Genomic DNA, 26,331 nt, shown 5'->3' on the forward strand with positions numbered 1-26,331 from the left:
AACAGGGAGCCAATGAAGAGAAGCCAATATAGGAGAAATATGCTCTCTCTACAGCACCAGGTCAGTACATGTCCCCTAAAGCACTGACCTGGACTAAACATGTAGATGCTGACTGTAGATGTGAATCTAAACTGGCATCTGCATGATGTGTTGGGCCAAGCCCTGTCCATAGAGGCCCCACCCGGAACCCACAGGACCCAAGGCATCCGGTGCCAGCGTCCTATGCCAGATCCCACAAAAGGCCCCATACCCCAAAGGGTAGGCTGTTTTGACAGCATACAGGGCAAGTACATGATATTTGTAGTTTCTGCACATCATAAGTTCAAAATAATAGCGCCTAATTTTTTTGTGGAGACTGGGTTGTACTGATTTGTACTTTCCTCTGTTCTCGCCACACACTCAACATACTGTTTTATGCATTTACCAGCCAGCAGCCATTACACACCCACCTTCGAATGACATCAATCAAGGCAAATGCACACACCATAAATAATTCACCCATTGATTCATTAGTGGCAGTTGATCCCTCGATGTTTCATAGTTCACAACTCATTCACACACGAACAGGTTCATGAGCACACGTGCGCTTGCAAATGAGCACAGGCACCGTGTACTTGGCTTAGAAAACACACACACACACACACACACACACACACACACAGTATGCGGTTCACGAATGCGGTTGGTACTCTTGTGATCATTTTTCCATTCATGCCTGGTAACACAGCTGTCCTAGGAAGAGGCAACCATTCATTTATGAACTGACTGTTGCTTGAATCAAGAGTAAAGCCTGGACTGCAGTTCAGCAATCTGGACAGAAAACCACTCTGGAGGGAGGGCGCAAGCTGTGTTCGCATGCTAGATGTCACCGCAGTGATGCAGCTGGTGTGTTTAAAAGCAGGAGGACGTAACGGGTTTAAATATCCGATAACAATATGTGTATGCCAACAACGGCCCACAACAGTGTAACTACTAGGTTTACTTACAGGAAAATTACAGCACACAAAACTGATCTTTTAAAAACACTCTCACAAATGAATGGAAAATCTGCATTGCATTAACTAAATAATGCTCTCTGGTATTTATTTTACACATTAGTACTACCAAAATTCACTCAAATTTAGCAAGAGCCATCATGCATGGATCTGATACACATGCAAAGAATGTTTGCTTCACATGTAAAAAAAAAAGTTACATTTGAGTTGGAATATTTTTCTTGTTACCAACGGTAAATAAACTAAATCACAAAAACAAAGTTGCCAAGTAGAAAGTCTTGTGCAATTTTTGATATTTTGCAGTAAATCCCAGATAAATGGAAACAACATTTATCAGTTTCACACATTCAAATTAATCTCTTGAAGAAGAATGCAGTGATGAGCACAAGAGAAAGACTGATTTCTCTAAGAAAACTGCTCTCTTCAATAACTCAACATTTCCAAAGCTTACTCCCAGCCTTTTTCAAGTGTTTTTATACCGTACAGTGAGAGAACCAATACACTGTCAGTGTTTAAACCACATTAGCAATATGACCAATGCCACTTACAAATTTTAAGCAGTAAAAAATGGAGTACTGATATATTGGCCAATATATTTCTGATAGACGAACCCATTTATACACATGCTCTGTCACAGATATACTGTGAAGGCTAAAGCCTGTGATCATTGTTTACCAGTTTTCCTGCAATGCACTTCACAAACTAGTTAGCATCTTAGCATCATGACATCCTTTGGCTCGCTGTGATACATACTCTGCTGCATGTGCTAACAGCCCTAAGAGTATTGTAAACAACAGAGTCTGAGTGAGACTATGTAATGAGACCATTTCAAGTAATGCAGTTTAGTTGTGATCAAACAAAATATGTTCATACAGTTTATTATATGAGGACATATATCTGCTAATAATATTTTCCAGCTTGTATATTAGTCTGGCTTTACAGTGTTAGGATGTATAAAGCATATAAATATGGAAGTGACTCATTTCAAGCCAGTTCATATTTTAACTATCAGTTCAATTGCTGATTATCTTGCTTCCCGAGATAAAATTCTCACTTTTGAGAAGCTGGGGAGAGAGACTGCATGCTTCGTACTGCACTACAAGACTTTAAAACTAACTGATACAAAAGGAGTCAGTAAAAGGAAAAACAAAACATGTTGGAGAAAAAAAAATATTGTCAAAGGAATGGCTTTTCCCCACTAGGCAGTAACAGTTAATTTGCCTATTCCTCTTCTATGCACTCTCAGCATTGGCTTTGGGAGTAGGGCTTTCTTGTGTGCATGTCAGAGCTCTTTGCCATGTTGCATGCTGGTGATTTGTGATGCCTGTGAACGATCAGAAGGAGGGGTTTTGGGGGGGGGGTCGGGTCGGCCTTGGTTATTAGCAGAGCTGTAGTGTGAGAAAGTTCTGAAGGCGAACACTGGCTGCAGCTGATATGAGTCTCCCGGGACTTCCCCTCTGCTGAGGTCATTCCTCGCACTCCAACACTCGTACATCACTGCTGACATCACCACTGATCCTTGCCAAACCGTTGCCACAGGCAACACAAACAGGAAAAAGCATGTGTGTGTGTGTGAACGCTTGTTGTTAAATAAGACCATTAAACTCTGATGGTGTACTGAGTGACGAATGATGTGTTATACACAATCATGCAAAAAAGCCTATCATCCATAAAAAAAAATACATTTAATATATTTCAATATTAGCTCTGATCCAAATGCCTGCAGCTGTTCTGTGTGTTTATTATAGGTGAAATCTGTATTAAATACACATTATGAAAATAGCTGTGCAATTCTTTTCAAGAAAAGACTCTGCTTTTCATTAAAACATGATGTTAACATGTGTTTAATGTGTGTCTGCATGTTTGCCTTTGTGTTGGTACATCTAAGTGTGTGTGTGTGTGTGTGTGTGTGTGTGTGTGTGTGTGTGTGTGTGTGTATGCCTGCCGCCTTTCCTGCACCCCCTGCTGTGCCAGTCAATGCTTAGACTCTTGGGAAGTGAGGCGGCAGTGCCAGCAGTAATCAGAACTCTTTGTATCCACACACAGGAGCGAGCTATAATCAGGGAATGTTCTTTCACCAATAATAGCTGTAATCCTCTCATCTCAATATGATGTGTAACCTGCTCAAAACTTGGATTTTTGCAGGAGATTTATACCTGGCCTCCACCTTGTTTCAAAATAGATTTAATGAGCTTTCAAAGCCAGCTTTCATAATAATTGCTGAACCATAGAATTACAGCAGCCAGAGCTACCGAAGAAAAAATGACAGGGTGGAAGAATAGCAATAGTCTTCAGGGATAAGCTCAGCAATGCACAGCCCTTTGAAGAATACCTACAGAGAATCAAGCGTGCAGGACCCTCTGAGTATATACACCTACCACGTGCATGCATACCCACAAATTCTTTTGATAGTAATATATACTATAGATGTATTCAAAGTGACAACTAATAAAACTGATGGTCGATGCAGTGACTTCTGATTCCTTCACTCATTGTATGCCTAAAACAAAGACTTCAGTGTTGGTTATTAGTAAGATTTTAATTAGAATTTGCCAGGACTCATTGAGACAGAAGCGTGCGTGCACGCACGCACGCACGCACGCCCGCACAGATATCTTGTTCCAGATGAAAGACGAAACTGGCACAAAAAAAAAAAAAAAAAAAAAAGAAACGACTGATTGAATTTTTGAAAAAAAAATGGGGGGGAAAAGAATCTACCTGCAAATCTTCTGCTTCACAGACTGCAGAATAAACTATTGTGGCAAAGCTGCAAGCACACCAAAAAGCAATTAGGCTGTAAAATGAAGAGATTTTTTAGCAGATTGCAGATTACTTGCAACGATAAAGACATTTGGTGTGCTACATAAATGCCCACTCAGTCTACACAGAGTATTAGCATCATTCGTATACCTTCTGAAAAACAATTAAGCTGAAAAACAGAGTTTAGTTTAAATTCTATTACCTTTCTTGCACGCAGCATAATTATTATTGCTAAGCATAATATTAAACATACATGCATGTGTCACTTTGAACATATAAGACTGGCATTCTGATCGAAGTCACAAGTACCAGTCAGGGAGCAGATTACTTTGGACATCACCCCTGAAGCTCTGTGTGCAGCCATTGGTCTGTCATCAGACCCTGCCACAGTTGTATTCATGGGGAGAAAAAAAAAAAGAATGCATGAAATCCAAAAAATAAATTCAGGAATGTCTAACAAGGGATTGAGTGCTTTTCTGCAAGCAGCTGCAGCGAGGAATGCCTAAAGTCACAAAGTTCATGCGTATTGTTTGTAAACTGGAAACTTTACTAAAATTATTTATAATTATTTAACTGTAGACATAAAACACTACAACACAGTGCCACAAGATGCAAGTAATAATATGTGCACTTTACACATGTGCGCACACGTGTGTATAGCAAACATATCCTCCTCTACTAATAAGAGATTTGCCAAAGTGAAGTTACTCTGGCAAATCTCTCATGTAAGGCCACAGAAAAGTGTGATGTATTGCACATAAGCTAAGATAAGAGCAGAACCAAACTCAAGTTATACTCTTATTTGATGGTTGCCATGTAGCCTACTTTCCCCCATCCACCTGTCTGAATATCTGAGACCTATTGAAATGCTCAACCAGATTTGGCTGATTTGGATAAAACATAAATAATGCAAATAACCTTTATGTTAGCTTACAGTACTTTGGTTTCTCCTTGTATTTATTCACACCGACTTTAACATTATCCATTTAGTCCCTTTTTGTCAATTTCTTTGACATCAGTCAGGTTTTTTGGTCTTGTTCCATGAATATGAGAAAGATCGTTGTACACGATGTACTGACACCACTGCTGAGTGAATGTTATTACACAGACCAAAACAAATCAGGGCTTTTTAACGCAGCTCAACACATTTCACTTTTCTCCAGCCTGATTGTTGGTTGGCACACAGACAGTACAGTGCGATGTAGTGTCACTTGTGCCAAGTGACACTACATCATTGGCCGTAGCCCTCAGTCCGCTTAGTGACATCATGATGTAAAACATACACACTTGGTCGACATCCACTACCACAGTATAAGAACTATACGGATTACAAAGCCAAAACAGGACCACTTTTCCAGTCCATCACTGTTATGCTGCTCAGCAGTGTTTTATATATCAAAACACGCTTACTCTGAAAAGCAAAAACTCATACACCCTAAAATTATAGTATTTACAGTGATGTCAAGTCACAAAGAGAAGCTATTCACACTGTAAACCCATTCAGCAGTGACCTCAGTCTTACTCATGCCACCTGCACTGTAACATCATCCCTCTTGCCTATATTTCACACAATGATGCAGGCTTAACTAAAGGCCATAAGTAATATGAAAAGTAGCGGTACAGGCAGACGCAGACCAGCTGCACTGACAGAGGGAGATGGCTGAATTACACATGCACATATGGCAGAAACTGCATAGTCAAACAATTCCTGGGAGGCTGTGGAGGAAATAACTGCTGGTGTTTTATCAATGTCCCCAATCTTTACCTCCCCCAATCATGTGTGCTGCACAGAAACCTCCAAAGCAGATGTAAGGGGGACGTTTACCCCTTTAAATCATCGTGCATGCACGCAGCCTCGCCTGTTGCCTAATATTAATAATCAGCATGCACCTGTTGCCATGGCACATGGGTCTGCCCTGGTATGGATAAACAGGTGAAGGTTGACCAGCTTTGGCAGAACATTGCAACAGTTGGCCTGCACGGCTTCTTCTGGCAGACAGAAAGAAAAAAATATATATATCTAATTTCAATCCAGGAAACTGATTTAATTTCAAGTAGAGCTTTTCATTATGGCTTCAACTTCAGGAGTCTCATCAGAGTCCAGCAATGGGCTAATGAGCTGGAAGGCAGTAGAGTAAAGAGACCGAGAGGGAAAAGGACTTGCTTTGACAGCTAAAGCCTTGTGCAAAATTTCCTATTAAAAACTTGACACATGGTAAGGCCAAAGCGCTCCAACAAGCACCGGCACCAGCTTTTCTCTGAGCCTAAATAGTGACGCAGCGAGAGTGTCACTTCAATCGGCTTAACGCTGGCTTCACAGTCCTTTAAATGTGTATTGCATTTTAAATGTGTGTACATTTGCCCCTGTTCATTTACTGTATTTGCACGCATGTGAACTTAACTCCTGCGTGTGAAGGACTGTGTGTGTGTGTGTGTGTGCATGCAGTGTTTGTGCTTCCTCCCATACATCAGACAATCACAATAACATTGTGAAGTTTGCTCTTCCTGCATGGAGGGAACTTTGGCTCAAATACACTCCCCTTCCTCCAATTTCTAACCTTCTCTTTTTTTCCCCCCCAATCCATGCCTTTTTCCTCCCTCCATCCGCTCCCTTGTTCCTTGTCAGCTGGAGATCCAGATGTGAAGGGAGACTGGGACAGGAAAAGCAAAGGGAGCGAGGGAAGGAGAGGGAGAGAAATCCACATCCCCCGGTGACAGACTTCATTGTCCAAGACCTTTTTGGACAAGGCCTTTACAGACACATACACACAAACAATTATGCACACCAAACAATGAAGTCCCTCTAGACGACAAGGCCCGATTGTGCGTTTGTGTATTTTTCCTCCGTACGTATGTGTGTTTGTGTGTGCACATCTGATGACAAAGCAATCAATGAACAACATCTTGCTGGAGATTTGCTGTAGATATTTAGCTGAGTTATTTACTGGGGGGTCTTGGCCAGGCATGAAGCTATTGTTCTCGTTTAGTGGGGAGAGAGGAGGAAATCAATACAGACCTGAGAGAGCGAAGCAAACAGTGAGTAACAGCTGTATGCCAGCATCCCCCGCTATGTTTTGCTCCCTCCATCTTTGTTAAATTCTCACATTTACACCATCAGGTAGGACCAGGGGCTGATAATTGCATTTAAATGACATACACACGTGCATCTGTACAGAATACCTCAAGAAACTGTACACAATGGCAAACACATGCACACAACACACACCCACACACCACGGAGCCATATGAAATAAGTTAATAGAGTGAGTCAGCAAAAGAAACAAGAGGCAAGCTAAAAGGGCTCTCACTACCAGAGCATGTCTTTCACCAACTTACTCAATGAAAAAAAACTAATGAATCTTCCACTGAAGATATCCCTCAGAAAAACTTGTTATGCTACTGAAAACCTTTTGACATGCACCACAAATGAATGAGACAAGAATATTCCTCTCTAAAAAATTAAAATGTCAGTACTCACCGCGAGGCTGTCGCTGAGTATTTTCCTCCCACTCTTTCTGCCGAGCTAACACAGACTAACTCTTTAAGAATGGGAGCAACAAGTAGTGTACAGTGGAGAACAATGCATGTCTGCCAGAGCACAGCAAAGCGTAAGCAGAGTGGAGACACACAGAGGTCCAGTCATCGGGCTGCTGCTCACATGGGACGTGGAGAGGAGGGGAAAAGAGGGAGGGTTAGCTATAGAATAGTCAAGAGTATAACTCGAGTTTGGCAGGGGGAGGGATCTCATCCTTCACTCCGCATGTCTTGCCCTTTTCCTCTCCTCTGTCCAAAAATGTTTCAACATGTCTCAAATTTCTTCTCCTTCTCAAAAGTGGAGTTTTTTCTGGCCTTCCTCTTTCTCCGTACACTCCCCTTTTCTTTCGCCATCTCTTGTCTCTTTGTTCTTACTGTCTTTTCATTGCAGACACACAAACACACAGACACACTCACACACACGCGAGGGTCTCTTTGTTTTCTCTGTTACTCGGTTATGAATAGCACTCCTGTAAAACTGTCTTCCTGTAAAAGTCAACAATGTCAAGCTCCACCTAAACACACAAGCAGCGCAAACATGCTAAAATAAAACACAGACACATGGGAGATCTTTGCTAATGTAATATATATGTACACGTACAAAGTGAACCAGCTAACTGGTTGTCTGTTATGGTCATATATGCAATCATAGAAACAGAAGAGAAAATTACAGGGCGACTTTAGATCCCTCTCTTTCTCTCCATCTCTGATGTCACTCGTTTTTTCCTGCCTTTTCACTCAAAGGCCCCAATTCACAAGTGGCCCAGATACCGCACTGTACTGGGGAAAGGAAGAAAAGCAAAAAGGGAGTCAGAGAAAAGAGTAACTTGATACAGTTAAAGCAACAATTATTTGAATGAGTCACTCAGCATTGAGGTTTGGGGTGTTTTTTTTTTCTTTTTCTATGCTAATTTGTGAGAGGGAAAACGAGACCAAAGAGACAGATGGGGAGGAAGAAAAAAAAAAAATCTTCCCATTTTGGAAAACTTCACCTCCTGAGGACTCCTTGAGGTCATGGGAGAGGAGGAAGGAGAAACTGGGGGGATGACAGATAGTAACAGAGAGGAATGGAATGGCGGGGCAGACATAGGCTTGGATAGGTACCAGAGAAATGTCCCACATCCACTTGCCAAGAGATGGCTCACCAAGTCAGTGTTGCTGACACAACCAAATAGCATAGGGTACGCCACTCTTTCAGACGCGAGGGTGATGGTGAGCAGACAATGACACGCTGGCAAATCAGAAACAGCGCAGATTATTTGAGCAATTGAAGCTCAAAATACTGTGAAGCCATATCTAGAGGTGATGTGCAGCTGCTAAAAACATGTAACTACAAAGGAGGAAGTCTATTTGGTCAGCTTGCATTTTCATCTGTGTTTCCAAAGCTGGTAAAGATGGGCTGGAGAGCCTGAGGCAAGATGTATAGCTCAACTGTAAAGACAAACTGTGCAGCAACTCATTGCAACTCCTGCTAAATTTAGATGTTTGAAGTCTAGCAGCGCAGCTTTGTCTCAACGCAATAGATGCATCGGGATCTCCTGTGTAAACCATTTCAGCTGACCTGCATCCTGTTTAGACCTGCCATCACAACGTTTAGAGAAGGAAACAAAGTGCAAGGGTTCATGTAAATGCGCAGCGAAGGACTAGAAGAAGAAGAAGAAGAAGAAGAAGAAGAAGAAGAAGAAGAAGAAGAAGAAGAAGAAGAAGAAGAAGAAGAAGAAGAAGAAGAAGAAGAAGAAGAAGAAGAAGAAGAAGAAGAAGAAGAAGAAGAAGAAGAAGAAGAAGAAGAAGAAGAAGAAGAAAATCACACAAGAGAATCTCAAGGATGTGCAGAGACCAGGGAACATAAACAGGCTGTCTTTAGGAGTGTATACACATACAGATGAAGGCAGACTGAGAAAATGCGGTCAACATTCTTTGTTCAAGTGGTTAGACAGCACATTTCCTGCGGATGAAGTTAAATATTTTTCATGTTTTTTAGCCACTAGACGAGGCAGTTCCCGATGCTGCGTATTAAACCTTCAGTTCAGATCAGTCAGTTGTAACAAAAGCAGCACAAAGCTCCAGCCTTTAATACAGCCCATAAAACCTTCTAGCGTTCCTATGCATGAACAAGAGGCAATGCTTTCTATTCTTTTAATTTCAGCTAGCAAGCTAGATGCAAACCGCATGAGCATGGCCACTGCAACTGAAAAAAAATAAATGAACAATAATAATAAGTTCAAAGGGGCATACTGTATGATAACCACACATACTCGAAAGAAGCTGCACAAGCAGGTACAGGTACATCAGAGGCATTCCACTGTTGCTGAGCTGGCTTTGACTGCATGAAGTTGCAGGTCACTGTAGTTATGACAAACAGACATACTTTGATGACCTAAAGAGCCGCCCTTTCTAGTGTCTAGTATTTATGAATTATAGCTTTTGATCAGGATTTATTAAGGCTGATTGTTTAATTTATGTAGCCCAATGCAAATAAAGCTGCTCTCTTGTCACAAGGGGTCACCCACATCCAATAGCACTGCATATTAGATTTGGCAGATCTTTTACTGAGGATAGATTTGTCTCTCCTTTGCTTGTCAGGTGAATGTGTAATCCACTACATTGTGGCCTAATATATTTTTTTTTTCTAAATTCTGGAAAAACAATATATTTTTATATTACAATTACTTGATCCATTTATTGTTTGATTGTAAATGTTTCATTTGCTGCTCCTTACTGGACTCTACTCTCTGTCTCATACAGGGCAACACAGGAAAAAAAAAAACCCTCGTCAAAACCCTCACAATCAATTAGTAGAATGTAAATGGGCCATTCAATTACTTTAAGCACTATCCTTGTTCCTCCTGAGGCAAACAATCAAACAGCAGACACAAATTAACTCGGAACAAGAGAATTTGTCTAAAATCCGATCCCCTGCTAGCAATAGATGGCAGCATCAGAGCACGGGTATATCCTGTGCCCAAAACAATTTGCGACATGCCTAATGCAATTGTTCTACCTTGGTTTGTTCATGTTGATTAAAAGGTTAGAAATAGGTTAGGTGTGGTGCAAAACATCTAAAGTCTACAGGGGGGGAAAAAAAAGTGTTTTGCATGCATGTTTTTGCAAGTCCCGGTTTGAAAATTAACAAAATATTTGCCCTTCCAGCAGAGACTGTTTCTGAATACTGATTATGGTGACCAGAGATAACTAGACACAGTGTATATTAACACATCGATGCCCACAGAGACAAGGCTCTCTTCACCAGCCAAGACTGGGTAATGAGTCTGAACACACATGCGTGCGCGGACAAACACACAAAGAAATAAAAGGAGAGACGGCTTGAGACAGAGGGAGCTTCCAGAGCTTTTCACAGACAAAATAGGAGAGAATTTCACAAAATCTCAGGCCAAATGCCTGTGCGCATGCACACCTGCAGGGTTTTTTTTAAACGTATCAAAGGTTTTTTTGACAGCTCAACCATGCCTGACAAAATTCAAAAGCGTTCATGAATTTTAAACAAGTGGTGGTTAAGGAATTTAGCAGCAACATCACGTTTAAAGCAATTTATATGCAAATGTGTGACGAGTGGCAGTGCACAGGACTGCAGAGGAATTAGCACTTGCTCATTGACTTAACTTGACCTGCTACACTAATATGGACTCCCATTAATGAAGTACCAGCATCAACCACCACAAACACACATGAGAGATGTATATGAACAGTGTTTAGACGACACTCCACACCACTGTTTTCCATGCATTTCTTTTTCTTTTTTTAAACACTTGATCTCATACCTAATCTCCTTGACCCCACAGGAAGGGCAGTGGTTTTGTTGCCACTAGATGGCAGTAAAGTTCTTGTCTTATCCCCACACACACACACGCACACACACACACACACACACACACACACAGATACTAGTAGGCATGCCAGAATGGGGAGTGAACGTGATGAAAGACCACAGCAGAAAGCAGACAACCAGACTCAACCGCGGAGCACGTAGGATTGAGGGTAGGAGACGAAAAGTCCAAGGCTTTTCTCTCACACAGCACCACTGACATGTAAAAGTTTACAGCTCCAAAGACAGAGCTGGCGTGCCTGCAAAAGCATGGCTCTTTCTGTCCATCAGTCCAGGTAGATTAGACCGTTTTTTTTTTGAGTGACACCAGCATGCCTGGCTGTAAAATTAAATGAACAACCATTCTGTATCGCATATTACTATCAGTGCTGCAGGCTATGTGGGGGTTGTTGTGTTTTGATGAAGAGAGACAGGCAAGCTGGAAGAAGCAGAACTCCATTAGTTTTAGCCTGGAGGATTTTGAAGTCACAGTCCCTGGACCCACCACGTCAAGCTGCATGATTTTATTTATTTATTTATTTTTTAATAGGGTTACCTTCTGTAGTCTTCTTACTGACCTGCAGTGAGACATGCTCGTGGATCCTTTTTTTTGTTGGTGTGGAGTTTAAAGATTTCTTGAACTAAGGGGTGGATTGTTTATTTCAGAGGGGCATAAAACACCCACTCAGGTGCTGTGAATTCCCTGCACTAGAGAAAGTCAGAAGAAGACCAATGTCATTACGATTGAAATTTTCACAGTTATCAGCGGTGGACCAACCAGGATTGAGTCAAATCGCAGCTACGATGACTAATTATTATGGACATTTTCTCATACTTGCACTGCAGCCCTCATTTTCTTTCTAGACTGTCTTACTTACTCATACAGCTTTTTATTGATCTGTTGGTTAACTGATCGGTCTACCACTACAGACACCTTTGAACTGACTGCCAGGAAATTTCAGACAGATACTCATCGTTGTGAATTCACACCGTGTTGGTGTTTCCTTGGCTTTCACTCGTCCCAGATTTACTATAAAAGTCTGAGCAACTCTTAAATGGATTTTCTTTTCTTATTTTTTAAAGATGATTTTTTGGGGCCTTCTAGCCTTTACTGGGTAGAGACATTGTAGATAGACGGGAAAGTGAGAACAGAAAGGGGAAGACAAAGGGCCACGGGTCAGACTCAAACCAGGGCCTACTGCTCTCTGGGCAATATTTAATAGATTTTCAAGAATTTCGTGTCTTGGTGATAAGGACTTTTTCATGTAACCCCCCTCCAGTCAAAATGTAACCGCATTTAAATGCCTGTCTTCAAATAAAATTTGTGTTTTAGCATGTTAACACCAAATAAAGACCATGAACATCACTATAATCTCTCACTTGTGGACACTTCAGCGTGTAAATCTTTGTTTATCCTCTCCCTCCCCTTTCCTTCGGTCTCACTCTACCTTACGGCTCAAATCACGGGTTTAGGACCATACCGTTCAGTCCAGAGTAGCAGAGATCTAGCGAGAGAGCTGATGATTGCCTGTGATTACAGTCTGGCCATCTCTTCTGGGCTCATCTGGCCAGGCCTAGCTAAGGTAACACTCTCCACACTCGAGTCATTAACTGGAGAGAGCCGGAGCGAGAAAAAGCTCAACAGGGAGGCGCTGACACGTTTCCTTCACCTTGACATTGCCTTGAGGTTATAGCACTCATTTCGTAGAAAAGTACAGTTCTGGGAGGTGAGATTCATAAGAATGAAGAGGGTTTCCGATACATAAAAGCTCTCTCTGTGTGAGTGTTTTATTCCCTCTGCTCTTGCTGTTCAGCGTGCTCTGAACTGTTGGAATGTGTGTTGATGAAATGTGTTTGAAAGTAAATGTGCGAGAGAAAACAGTGAGAAAGACTGAAAAAGAACAGTATAGATGGTAAAGCCCACCAGGGCGAATTTGCAATTTGGGATACTGCAATGGGCAAAATTGGACTCAACTGAGAATCTATGTGGACATGCGATTGTTGATGGGTGCACGTGAATGAGCATATTCAGTCTAATGTGAATATGGGCAGCAGACACACACAAATACACACAAACTAGTCTTAACTTGATCTTATCTGTTGTCTTTCTGATCAGTCAGTTTTACAAACCATATCTGTCTTCTCACATTACCCACTACAGAGCACTAGCTGCCTGCCAGGCAGTTGATCATTAAAATGAAACATTAAATTTTTGCAAAAAGCTAAGCACATTAACTCAGCTGAGGTTCCTCTACAAACTGAAAACATAAAGATGGTTTTCCTTCTTGGGGAAATTTGCATACATGTTCTGAAATATGGGCAGTAAATCCACGCAGAATAAGGATCTGTGAGTCTACTGCTAACCGACAGTTCTTTTCACTACACGTCAGTCAAAATACTGTGGAATGATCGACAGCCGCCTGTGGCTCTTGTAATGTGTCTGCTGAATTAACCTCGCGCTGCCCTCAGAGGTGCCGGTGATCCTTCCCCTCTCCGTCTCTTTCTGGTCTTGACGTGAGCTTCACCTCGGCTCTCTGGGGATTGAAGGCCATCCGGCCGTGTGTAATTAAAAGCGCATAAAGACAGATCAAGCTCTCCGCTGCACTTTCTATTCAAGACCTTGCCTCCAGGCTGAATCTGCTCATGTCCTGCTCGGTCAGGCTCCAGGGAACTCATTTATTAACACGTTTAAAACTTTTATTTTGAGGAAAATGATGAATAAAATCTCATCCACAGGCTTCAGCCATGGAGAGAATTTAGTTTAGAGGTTGATAAATGGTGGGGAAAAAATAAAATGAATGGAGGCAAACCGCTACAATTTTATCCTTTAGAGAAAAGTAATAACTGTCAAGCTATTTGATGACCGATTAGTAAAAAATTTACACTTTGGGTATGAAGGACATTGGCATTTGAAAAAGTATTATATTATATTAACATACAGGGTGTATGAAAAAGAATAATCCTATTTTTAAGGGCTTTAATTCCCCAGCCGTTCACCAGTACCATGTACTGTTAAATAGGGGATTCGCAAGTTTCCTGTGGTTGCCGGTAGGCATGATAACAGCAGCAGTGGCTTCGGTGACTCCAAACAGGCTCAGAATTATATGGGACATGTTTGAAAATCATATAAGCATATTGCATGTGTCATGAAGGGGACATGTTGTAAGTTTTGCTATGTTAAACTTTATATTCAGCAAGCATTTCAAAATTTACTGTAAGCTTCTATATCCATTACTTTAAAAAAAAAAGTAGCCTTTTGAAAAGGGATCATTCTTTTTATTACTCACCGTGTATTACACAGGCACGGGCGGTTAGCACTACTGCTTCACAACAAATAGGTGCTGGGTTTGAATCTGCTGGCTGGAGCTTGCATGTTCTCTCTGGTTACTCCCACTTCCTCCCACAGTACAAAGATAAGCATGTTAAGTTCTCCTAAGATCTCCTTGCGATATTTGGCAACCCATCAGTGGCATACCCCGCCTCTTGCCCCTTGACAGCTGGGATGGGCTCCAGCCCAACCTCAAGCCTGTTTCTTGAGCTTACAGTCACTGGTGTTACATAATAAAGTTGGATTCTCCATCCAGGCCACAGAGCAGTGAGCAACAGCATGTTGAACTTGGGTCAGTGGTCATTCCCTCTTTTTCTTTAACTCATGTGTTTGTGTAGGCTTCACAAAATCCAGCCTGTCAGCACACACTTGTCTCACTATTTTTGTGGTGATTCAAACAACAACGATGCTCGAGACATACAAGTGTTTTCTTGTTTTATAAAAACTGCCATTGGAAAGCATCTTAATTATCTTACTTGACATTGTGACAACTTACATTCCCTAATTTGGGTGGGTGTGTAAAACAACATTGCTTTTTGAGTTGTTCTCTGGGGTTTCCAACAAATTTTTTTTCCAAACAAAGCATTCTGATTAATGTAAGATGCTTTCACTTATTTAATACAGTTGCCAAATCTGTCAAAGATGGGATGCATAGATGCATGTTGGCACGCTGCATGAGTCCCTTTGCCAGTCGCCGAATCCGCTTTAATCGCTGCTCGCCTCAGTTTCAAACGAGTAATTCAGTTTCTCTTCATGAGAACAGCGGAGGCATGCAGTTTTATCGGCTGAAGACGATTCATACCAGAACAATAAGATGAGAGTTCAAAAATTCAATTCTCACCTCCTCTGACTAGCGGCCCTTCTTGTCACAAATCTGATTATTTACACCCACGGTGAGCAAGGCGCAGCGACGTCAAAGTGATCAGCCCTTCTCAGCAGCTACTGGAGGAAACGAGGGAAAAGCCGACAGCCAAAATTCTCCGGAGTTAATGCAGAGAAGAAAGAGGCAAGAGGTAAAGCGCAGTTCATCTCAGAATGAGTGCCGACTTGGGTTTCAAAATTCCTGTACAGTGTTGGCAGTGGTATACATGAACCATCTATACTCCTGAGGCTTTTCCACCGGGGGGAGGTTCGCAGAGAGAAGAAACAGCGTATTAAATAACCAGAGGTAGACCACAGTTAATGATGTGTTGTATATTTTGCAGACACTGTGATTGTACTTCGGTAAAGTCTTGTATCTGGAAGGTATGGTGGTTTAAACTGTAGTGGAACATGGAGATGATAGTTCATGGGGTCTATTCTGGGGCGACTGACATTTTGTTTTCTTTCAATGGGCTGTAACACGACTGATGGATAACACTACTAGGAAATGATTCCAAAGGTTCCTGGAAAAGTAGAGGTTTCTCCGTTTTGTATGGTTTGGGGTTATAAGATAAATGATAGTTATCCTGCAGCAATTTATACGACTGTGAGTATAGTCTCTCTTTTTTTTTTTTTTCATCCTTGAATTCAGTAATTCAGTCGGGATAGCCTGTTCGTAAACGTTTTCTCAAAGGAGCCTTCAGGAGATAAATAAGATTTTACAAATGGCTGTTTATTTCATGAGCGGCTAACGGTTTCGCATTTTTCAAAACCAAATCGAAGGACATCAACCCGATGATGTGCAATCGATGCATATTTATGAGAGTAATGCGATAGCCATTTAAAATAATCAATATTTCCTAGCTTGCTGATAACCAAGGCTGCTTATTTATGGAAGCCCAGCCATGCCCTTCAGGCTCTATTGGAAGGTTTGTGTCCCTATAAATCACAGCACATGCACAAACCTGTGTATATGAACCTCTACACACCTATACACACACAGACTGTCTGTGATGGCCCTACCGGGTCAGAGACCCCATTACTGCGACAGGTTCCAATCTTGTCCAATTCTAGCCAGCGTGGGCCCACAGATAAAGCCTTGGCAATGGGTTACACTCACAAAACACTGGCATTAACATTTGCAGGTCTCCAGAGGAAAGGAAAGAAAAAATGGGGAGAAGTTTGAGATTTATGAGTGTGAATAGAGCGTGCTTAAATTGTGTGAAATTACAGTCATAGAGTGTGCTGGTGAGAATTGTTGAGTATCACCATTATTTACACACACCTACAACCCCCACAAAGAATGAGGTAGGGGTGCAGGCTTCTGCACTCGTTCTAAGGTGAGCTTATGGCTTTCATGACAAAATTAGGTCTCCGGAGGGAATGGACAGCATTAGTTATTGCACAAGACAGGCTGCATGTCCAAATTGTGCGATTTCAAAGGTTTGTGCGCTGTATCTGATGGACAGTTGATCAATTCTCCAGCTTTATTATTTTGGCTAATGTTACAGTAATCCCTTTCTAACCTTTAAGGTATGAGCACTTAATGGTAAAAAATGCCTTGTAATGGTCTCATCACACACACACACACACACACACACACACACACACACACACACACACACACACACACACACACACACACACACACACACACACACACACACCCCCCTACCTCGGGTCATGGAAAGCCGCAGATCCTTCCTGTCAGAAACCCTTTGTGTGAAACATGGACACCTAGCCTGAGCTCTTCCCCTTTCTCGCTCCATCTCAGTTCCCTTTGGCTGCGTTTAATTACAGATAGAGGGATAATAGAACAGCGAAGGGCCAACCTGCCAGTAGAGGGGAAATAAGGGCAACCAGAGGTGGCCACACCGGCCAGCACAGTGTTGGGATTAAGAATCACCCCTTTCTGGTAAGCCCCTATGGACAATGTGGGCATAGACCCCCTACCCTTCCATTAAAACCTGTCAAAAAATGATTGATTACCATGTCTTTATACAAGACAGAACCCAAGCTCGAGGCCCACAAGCTGTGCACAACGCCTGAGCTGGCGATAGCTTACTGACAGGGTGAACGTGGGATTCTGTCAGGGACTAGACCCTCGGCTGACATTATTCAAAGAGAATGAATGAAATAACAGGTATGGGGTAGAGATGATTATTAGGCAATGTTAATACCATGCCTTGTATAATTTCAGTGTGGTCTTTTCCCTTGGTTTCTCAAGGTTAATTGATGAGAATAGATTTTAGTGCTGGGGGTTTGTAGTGTTTGTTGGCAGGATGTTTTGTAACTAGCCCTGAAGCAAATCAGTGTCCCAGAAATTCCATTTAATAAAGATTAGCTTGCTTTCTTACAGACCTCATTCTCCTCCTTAATTAAAAGATGGAGATAAAAAATTGGTGGGCTCCAAGTATCAGAAAATATCCTCAGGACTTCTTACACAAAACACAGCTCAGCGCCCACATGAAAGGCTGGGACTAATGCATATTTAATGCCAATGGGAAACAGCTTAGATCAGTTCCTTTACTGAGAGCACTGGGAAAACTGAAAATACTCCTACTGTAACCCTCTCTTCCTTAGGCTGTGTGAATGAGCGCAGCACAACGAGTATATACACACACACCTTAGTTCCACGAACCCACCACACACACACACACACACTCTGACTATTGTGCTAGCTTCAGTAGGTTTATTCTACTTCATTAAAGAATGAAATGGGGTATTGAGTGCAACAATCTTAATACTCCACCCTTACTTACATTATCTAGACTTTAATATTTAGAAAATAAAGCCAAAGGATATATCTTCCAATTTTACTTATGTTAAAGTAGAATTTAGCACATGAAATTTACCTAAGAGTGCTGTTATGGATTGACAGTACGTCTCTGCAAAATGTGTACAATCTTATCAGGTCTATTGATTCTGTTTACGATCAGCAAAAAGTTACCCGGGTGCCCAGAATAAAATTACAAATAACAAAACTAACATTAGGCTTTTTTGCAGGGTATATTACTTTTCCAATCAGATACCTAGTCTGAAAATACTTTATGGTAAAGGTCCATGAAAAGAAAAAAAAAAAAAAATGTTACCACCTAAACTAGAATAAACCTTTTACCATAGGATTGTTTCACCAAGTTCTTCTCAACCACACTGTACTTTGTACTGAAACTGCACCAGAGGCCCACAGCATCCTGGTCACACAGGAAGCCTTCAGCCAGTATTTAATAAGGAAAGAGTCATATTGAGTGAATCCAAGTGTTTCTTGATATCAAATATTCACTTAATAATCCAGCCATCAGATTATAGATGGTTATTTTTTCGTTTTTTTTAACTGGACAAACTAATAGGGCTGTAGTCACATTAAAAAAAAAAAAGGATTGATCTATTATTTTTTCCAGTTAAACAAACAGGCTACAAGAGGCAAATCAGGGTGAGTTAGGACTTACCCAAACTATTAGGAGATTCCTAGGTCAAACCTATTTAATGTATACTGACACTGAACTTAGTTGATGGCCAAAAAGTTGATTATAAACTTAAGAAGTCTGGATTTTTTTCACAGGATTCTGAATAATAATGAAAAAGGTCATGACCCAAAGATTTCTTTTAGTAGCCTAATCCTCTTCCTTATTGCTAAAATGCTCCAGCAGCTGTCATGTTTAAAATTTGGGGATTTGTGTCAACATATCAGACCTGGCATATTTTATTAGGTTTGGTCTACTGATCATTTTATCTACTTATCATTTAAATATTAAAATGATGGAGATTTATCCCTCAGGACATGAGGTTCACTGCGTGGGCTCAGAATCTGTTGTTGTTGTTCAGGTAAGAATACAGAGTTGCAGAGTTTTAAATGATAGTTCATTATGTTGATTATTTAGGCTTATGAGGCTAAAGGTGCACTCTAGTTAATCTAGAGATATTGCACCCTTCCATGATAAATCCATTGGCTGAAGAGAGAATTCGATTTTAGCTGATCAAGATGTTCTTTGGTTGACTACAACCATACTAAGGCGCTGCATTTGTAGCCCACTGAAAGAGAAACACCTTCCTTCTTTTGCTGCCTGCTTTTCTCTGCCCAAAGCTGCTATGTTTTTTTGTTTTTCTATTTTTTGCTCAGTCTTTTCTCCGTCCCTTAAACTCTCGCACTGATGCCTTACAGACACGTTGCCATGGCAATTTTCACCGAAATATGAAGGCTGGGAATGTGAGAGTAAGATGAAAGGAGCTTAAATACATAATGCGTCTCTCTCTTTTGATTTGGCTTCAAACTAATACATTCAGAGGGTGACAGCCGATCGCGCTGATTTTGTATCACTAAGTCATGACAGGTTGAAAAGATAACATGGGGAAAATATCGATGCACAAGTCAGTCTCATATGAGTCATATGGTTATACACATTAAGCTATATAAGGAGAAGCTATCGGAACAAAGGAAGCATTTACCAAAATTCCTTGGTTGAGTAAGATGAATCCTAGAGTTACAATTGTGGTGTATTAATAAGTAAACCAACTTTTCATTCAACTTACAAATTCAAATCCTGCACTATTAATAAAAAAAAAAAAAAAACATGTGCTGACAGCCTCACTATGTAGATTCCACAGCCACATACATTATTTAAACCACACACAGGCTACATTTCATTTATTAAATCAAAAAGAAAATCATGCTCTTCCTTCTTTGAATTGAGTTTAGTCTTTATGAGGTGGCAATCCTTATGAGTAAGCCACAGCTGTATGGTGTGTAAAGGAAGCAGATGGAAGCTTCTATACATATACAAGGTCATGGTGCACCAGCAGCAGAGCTCCTCCAGCAGGTGGCTCTACTCTCTCCTGGGGCAGCTAGCAATAAAATACAGAAGAACATCTGGTGTTTCGGTGTTCCTGTGTGTGTGTGAGGAAATGACACAAAACACACCGATACGCACAGCTGTATTTTCTGGATCAGATTTCCACTCTGCCAGAGTGACTATCTAGCGCCTTCCAGTCCCTTGAGCACCACCAACTTCATTTTACATGCATCAAGAGTCACAAGGGGAAAATAAATGCAATGAAAGTCTGCAAACTGCTGTGCAAACAGCCTGTCCTTGATTTGATTAAGAGTGAGAAAAACAGAGCTCTGTGTTACTGTTTGGTGTCGGCATCCTTTGGCTTGTTGAACTTGATGGTGAATGCAAAACACAGAGCTTGAGGACCCTTAGGGTGCTCCAAAGTACTGGAGAGCTCACATAAATGCATACTGCTCTTCAAGAAGGGCAGATGCACTTGACATTTAAAAAAAAAAAAAAAAAATTAAATGTATGCAATAGTGAGTAAAAACATAACCCAAAACCTTGCGCCATCTCTTCTTAAAAAAAAAAAGAGAGAAAAAAAGTCTCGATCAAAGAGTCAAACAAGGAGGCTGATAGATCTTCCTACAACCAACCCAGAGCACAGATCAACTTGCCTTACATACAATACATTCACTAGAGGCATGGAGGATTATATTGAGACTCAATTCCCTCCTCCAGTCCCACCAACTCCATGATAATTATGCAAAAATAGAAACTCGTTAACACAGTAAATATCATGACCTAATTTCACTGAGATTGGGATTTGGAATAATTGGAAGTGTGCATGTGAAACTATAAGGGCTGACACGTTAATGGGATTTACGCTTTACTGTAACAAAACCAATCTACAGGATACTTACTCAATAAACCGCACCCTAGTGTGGACACCAATTTAAATGCACACACTCACAAAAAGGCCAACACTCTGGATTCATTCAAATTCTTTACAACCAGTTAACCAAGCGCTACAACATCTGAAACAAGGGAAAATCAAAGCACATGTTTATTCAGATGTGTAATGTGTGGGCAACGTTTGCTGAAGGACTGCCTAAGAGTGACACATAAACACAATATGCATAGGCATGTTTGCAAGTGCGAACAGTGCATGTGTGTGCATGCACTTGCAGCCCTGTGACTGAAAGTGTGTGGGTTTGTGTGTAGTAATGAGAGTGTGGGCAGTAATGAGAGGTTTTGTGGAGCTGGTTCCACTGCAGAGCCATGCTGGGTACACCGTATTGATCTGCTCCACTGCTGGGTGGACTGGACCTAGATAATGATGACTATCTGTGATTTTCCTTTCTTGCCCTCTGTGTCTCCGTCTCACTTTTCTGCCAGCTTGCATGTCTCTCTCTTTTTAAAAATACACCGGAATTACATTTAATAGGCAAGCTGTTAGAGTCTTTAATGCAGCAATTCTTTTCTATACCAGACATTAGCCTACGTGTGCCTGTACATGTGAGCGTTCTCGACAGAAAAGCCTGAAACACACTTTGAGAGACATTCAATAATGGGAATTTTGATAAATACTTGTCAATCTAACAACATCTCAGTGGACAGAACTGTATTTTTCAATTCCATTTTATTAAATATTGCCTTGTATTTGGTCCCCAGCAGCAGCAGCACAGTTCTAGTAGCTCTGACAAAGTGCAGATTCAGAGCGTCAGTTCTCAAAGGCTTGCGCCTTCAAAAGCACTAGACAGCTTTTATGTCAGCATCAGCCAGCCTAGTCAAAGTCTTTTTCATGTCCCACAGGCAGCAAGCAATTTATGAAACAGCACAGCTATTTTTTTAATGTTTCCCTTTCCTCTCAGCATTCAGAATGAGAAAGGGCTTTACCCATAAACATATTTAATTAAAACAGAATACATAGTAAGACAATGCAAGAAAAAGACTTATTTCAAAGAGGACAAAAAAACCCAAATTAAAGATCAACCTTAAAGCCAATTTTTCTAAAGAATCTGAACCAGATTGTTAACTACAACCTCCAGCTAGCTGACTGGTGTTGTCTTTATTCAGTAAATCTGAGTAAATCACATTAAACACAGTGCAGGTGCTGAACTTTGATGGTTCTTTGCTACGGTACAAAGAGATAGCGATCAAAGAAAGAAGAAACTGGGGCACACGTGGAAAATAAAATCTTGACATGTTCAAGGATGAAAGCAATCACAGATCAAGGCAGTTGATGGTGACTAACCAATATATAGACTGATTGATTGATAACCCCCTGATCAATATGCTGATTCTGGGGGTGGGGGTGTCTAATTCCACATAAAAGGTGCCTTTAATCTTTTTGCTCTCTTTTGAAACTGCATTATCTAATCAAACACGTAGCCACGAATAACACAGACATCAGTTTGATGAGAAACCAGCACTGGTCATTTGTCATCCACATCTCAGGCCTGTTGACAACATGCTCAAACATCCTCCTCCTTCACCACATCACCACCCTGGACTGCTCTTCTAATGTGCCCATCATGTCTGTTTCATGGCTGGCTGGAGCCAAGATTAATTGCCGGTCTTCAGTGATGATTGGGCGAATAATGCGAATAATTGTTTGCTGGTAGCCAATAATTGGATGTTTCGCATGTCTGTCAAGTGATCGCTGAATGGTGTGAACATGCACAGGGTTTTGCCAATGAAGGGTTGATAGTGAAGTTGTGTGTCATTAATAACATGGCTGCTTTCAAAGGAGTGGCAGAGAATGGGATTTTAAGGGTAATGAGAAATGGATTTGGAAGAAGATGCCAAAATCCCAAAAATAAAATGGTATTGATTAAATTGAAATGGAATGACACTTTTCAATTTACAAAAAAACTGTAATATCTGCAGCCCACGCCCTCCCATATACTGCAGATGTTACACAACAAATATTAAAGAACACATTTTTCTCTTATTCATCTGTAGTGGTGTCTCCTGTAGGTTATCCATCTTTTTGTGTTAACTTTTAAGACACACCAAACTAATAACTGGAAAGAATCCGATTTTGCAGTGCTCAAGGACAGAATGTGATGACCAGAGAGGAAAACAGTCCATGTCTCTACACTGACTTTGGTAGTAGACAGATTAGACAAAGACATTCTTTGATAAATTTCAAAGACCTAAACAATGCTCCAAAGTTACCGTCTTGTGTGATATAAAACCAGTAGCATTATAAAAAAAGTTTAATTTTTCAGCAGTAGGCCGTGTGCTGTGCTATAAAAGTAAATACAGGGCCACTATATGGACATTAATATTGATACCAATACTTTTAACTAAATAAGGCAGCTTATGTAAGAGAGCTTATGTAGGCAGTGTGTCATTACTTATGGGATGAATCATCACTTTCCAGAGCACATTTTAATGATCTCTAAATCACTGTAATTTTTACTTTCCACAATAATTAGTTAACACAACAAAACACACCTTTCAGCTTCTCATGTGCTCTAAAATTGGGTTTTTTGGAGACAGAGTATTAATTGTGCCCGTTTCTATAAGACTTTGGACCAACTTCTGCAGTTTAAATGTGCCCTAGGGTATAAATAAAATAGACAAAAGAAGGTTCTGATATTGTTCATAGTGCATATTTGAGTATTTTCTTTTCAGTTACAAAAGAATTATTAATTTAACATAATTCAGTGGGTTACATACTAAGTTTAGAGGACAGAAACAAAGTACTGTTCCAGTCACGCTAGTAGCAATCTGATACTAACAACAGCACTGGTATCGATATTTTGATCTATCCACATGGCTCTAATGTACAGCCAGTTTTGCAATTTTAGGGTAGCATGGTGGTTCCCTCACAGCAAGAAGGTCCCAAGTTTGACTCCACCATCTGGTTGGGATCTTTCTGTGTGGGTTTGCACAGCTTTGTACTTCCATTTTTGTAAGGCTACTTTTGACAACAATGTCTAGCAAAAAGAAAGATTAGCGCTCTCCTTTGCTCCTCCAAAAATACTGACAAACTTCAATGTTTGAATAACGCTGGATATTTTACTTTACATTTTCCATTTAATCGAAAGGAATCAAGTGGTGTCTTCAAGATAAGCTAATAAGTTTGTGAAATACATAGTAGTTAGTAAACCAACACCCCCCACCCTTTTGCGTCTGTGGATTATGGCTCAGTCACAGAGTAAAAATAGGATAGCAACCTTCTTGCAACCAGGAAAAGAGGGGACCGCAATCATTCTCAGACAGATTAGTTTGCAAATAACCTCCTTCTATTTTATGAATTGCAGATTCATAAAATTGCAGACATGTTGCAATCAATCGAAGCCAGTCTGCTTTGACGCCTTATCTGTGATGCATTTTCTTTGCAATTGAGACTCGACTCAAATGGTTTCCTACTGGTTGTATTCTGGATATATTTCTATGTAAAAGCAAGGTTGCTGAGGGCCTGTGTCCTTTTGCTTTTTTGCCATACTTGAGCAAATATGTCACTGATATTATAAATAATCACGTCATATAGTATATATTATAAAAGCTTATCCTCAATCTTAGCCATGCAGGGAGTATTATCAGAGAGCACTTGTGCAGAAAATGGCAAATTAAAAATGAACATTCATATGCCAAGATAGAAATAATCTACCTGTGTGTGTGTGTGTGTGTGTGTGTGTGTGTGTGTGTGTGTGTGTGTGTGTGTGTGTGTGTGTGCATGTGTGTGTGTTTTATATGGGGGATGTATGCAAGGAAAGCCGGTGGTATTTTTAAGAAAAAAAAGTGTGTACAAGTGTGTGTGCCCGAAGCAGAGGGTGTAGCTTCTGTAGTGGTATGTCCTTGAGGAGCTGAGCAGCAGTGTTATTACAGGAAGTAATCTCATGAGGAAATGGAATATTCATGAGCACTGTGATGCCCTTAAAACAAAGCTCGATGCCTCTCAAAAAGTCTCAAATGGCCATCCATACAAATGCAAGAACGGATTGGCATTTAATAAAATGAAACATTCCACATGCATAAACATAAAGTACTGTATGAATGTCACAGAAGAGCTCCATTTCAAAATAAGGTGCCAGTTAGAGAAAAGACATGCATCTATCTTAGCAAAGCATGACAAGTGCAACCCACAAGCAAATTTTATTTGTCATCTACTGTCATCCGTCAGACTACAGATAGACCAAAAATAAGTGCACACATTTCTTAAATTAAGTCTCTCAGACTAGTGGATTAAAACTAAACAAATAAATAAATAAAAAAATAGGCCTAGAGACTCTCGCAGCCATAACAAAAACTAAGCTATTATTGTAAGAGTAAACAGGAAGCAGGTTTATTTATTTATTTATTTTGTTAATGCGAAAAATCTCTCAACCTTGGAATGAAAAAAAAGCAGAGAAAAACAGGAATAATAAATATACAGACTATTCTACCAAGATGAATGATGGATTATAAAGACTATTCACTGGTTTTTCCCCTCCACCACTGAATCTGCTCTCTCTCACTCTCACTCTCACACACACTCACACAAACACAAACCAAAAGACCTCAGCAATTACCCCTGAAATAACCTCCTTGATTGATATCTCAATTACGCTATGCCATTCTTGTGTGTTATCTTGTCTCACGCACACTTCTCCTGTTCCTATTCTCAACTGCTCAATGGGTGCTCAGAAGAAGAATGGGGTGACCTTGTTGGGGTGGGGTTTTTTTCCTGTGGAGCTTCTTTCCGAAGGCCTTTGTCTATCCAATTACATGTGTCTGCGATACTTTATTAAATTCCCCTTTCATCTTTTTTGACTAAATGTGTGCAGAATTAGAGAGATGGACACATAGCGAAATGAAAAAAGGGAGAAAAGAAAAAAAACATTCTAGGAAGTCATTTTGTTTCACGGTTCAGCGAGCTGTTCGGTGAAATTCACCAGAAACATCCGTGTGTTTCTTTTACTGGACTCCCACAGGCAGTGAAGCAAACTAAACTATGACAAAATTAGGTTCACTGAATTAGGCTAGTTGCATTGTGGCAGAATCAGCAGACAAGAACAAAATGAGACAGTGTTAGAGCACATGCAAGGTGATAACAAAGGTATAATAAAAACAATGATGTCCACATTTTTGCTGTAGTTGCACATCTGTCTGAATGTATTATAAAAGCCAGCACAGGGGATTCAGGGAATTACTCTTACCTGAAAGCAATGGAAGAAGTCATTACAGGCAGGGTCCACAGAAAGTGCATGGAAGAAACAGAGGAAACATTGTATTTAAGTACAAATACTCCAAAACCACCATCCT

At 40.6% G+C, this 26,331-nt stretch overlaps 1 protein-coding gene across 7 annotated transcripts in view; it reads right to left on the minus strand.

The window, feature by feature from the left end:
- sash1a (SAM and SH3 domain containing 1a) overlaps nucleotides 1-26,331 on the minus strand; it is a 160,196-nt gene that overhangs the window by 62,885 nt on the left and 70,980 nt on the right. The window contains exon 1 of one of the 7 annotated variants that reach the window (XM_025899210.1): nucleotides 7,234-7,381. The exons of the other annotated variants lie outside the window; for them this stretch is intronic. The gene's annotated coding sequence lies outside the window, so the exon portion shown is untranslated. Of the gene's footprint in view, nucleotides 1-7,233; nucleotides 7,382-26,331 lie in introns of those variants that run through there. 7 annotated transcript variants of the gene reach the window in all.

This window comes from Oreochromis niloticus, linkage group LG15, assembly GCF_001858045.2.
Source record: "Oreochromis niloticus isolate F11D_XX linkage group LG15, O_niloticus_UMD_NMBU, whole genome shotgun sequence".
Lineage (NCBI taxonomy): Eukaryota > Metazoa > Chordata > Actinopteri > Cichliformes > Cichlidae > Oreochromis > Oreochromis niloticus.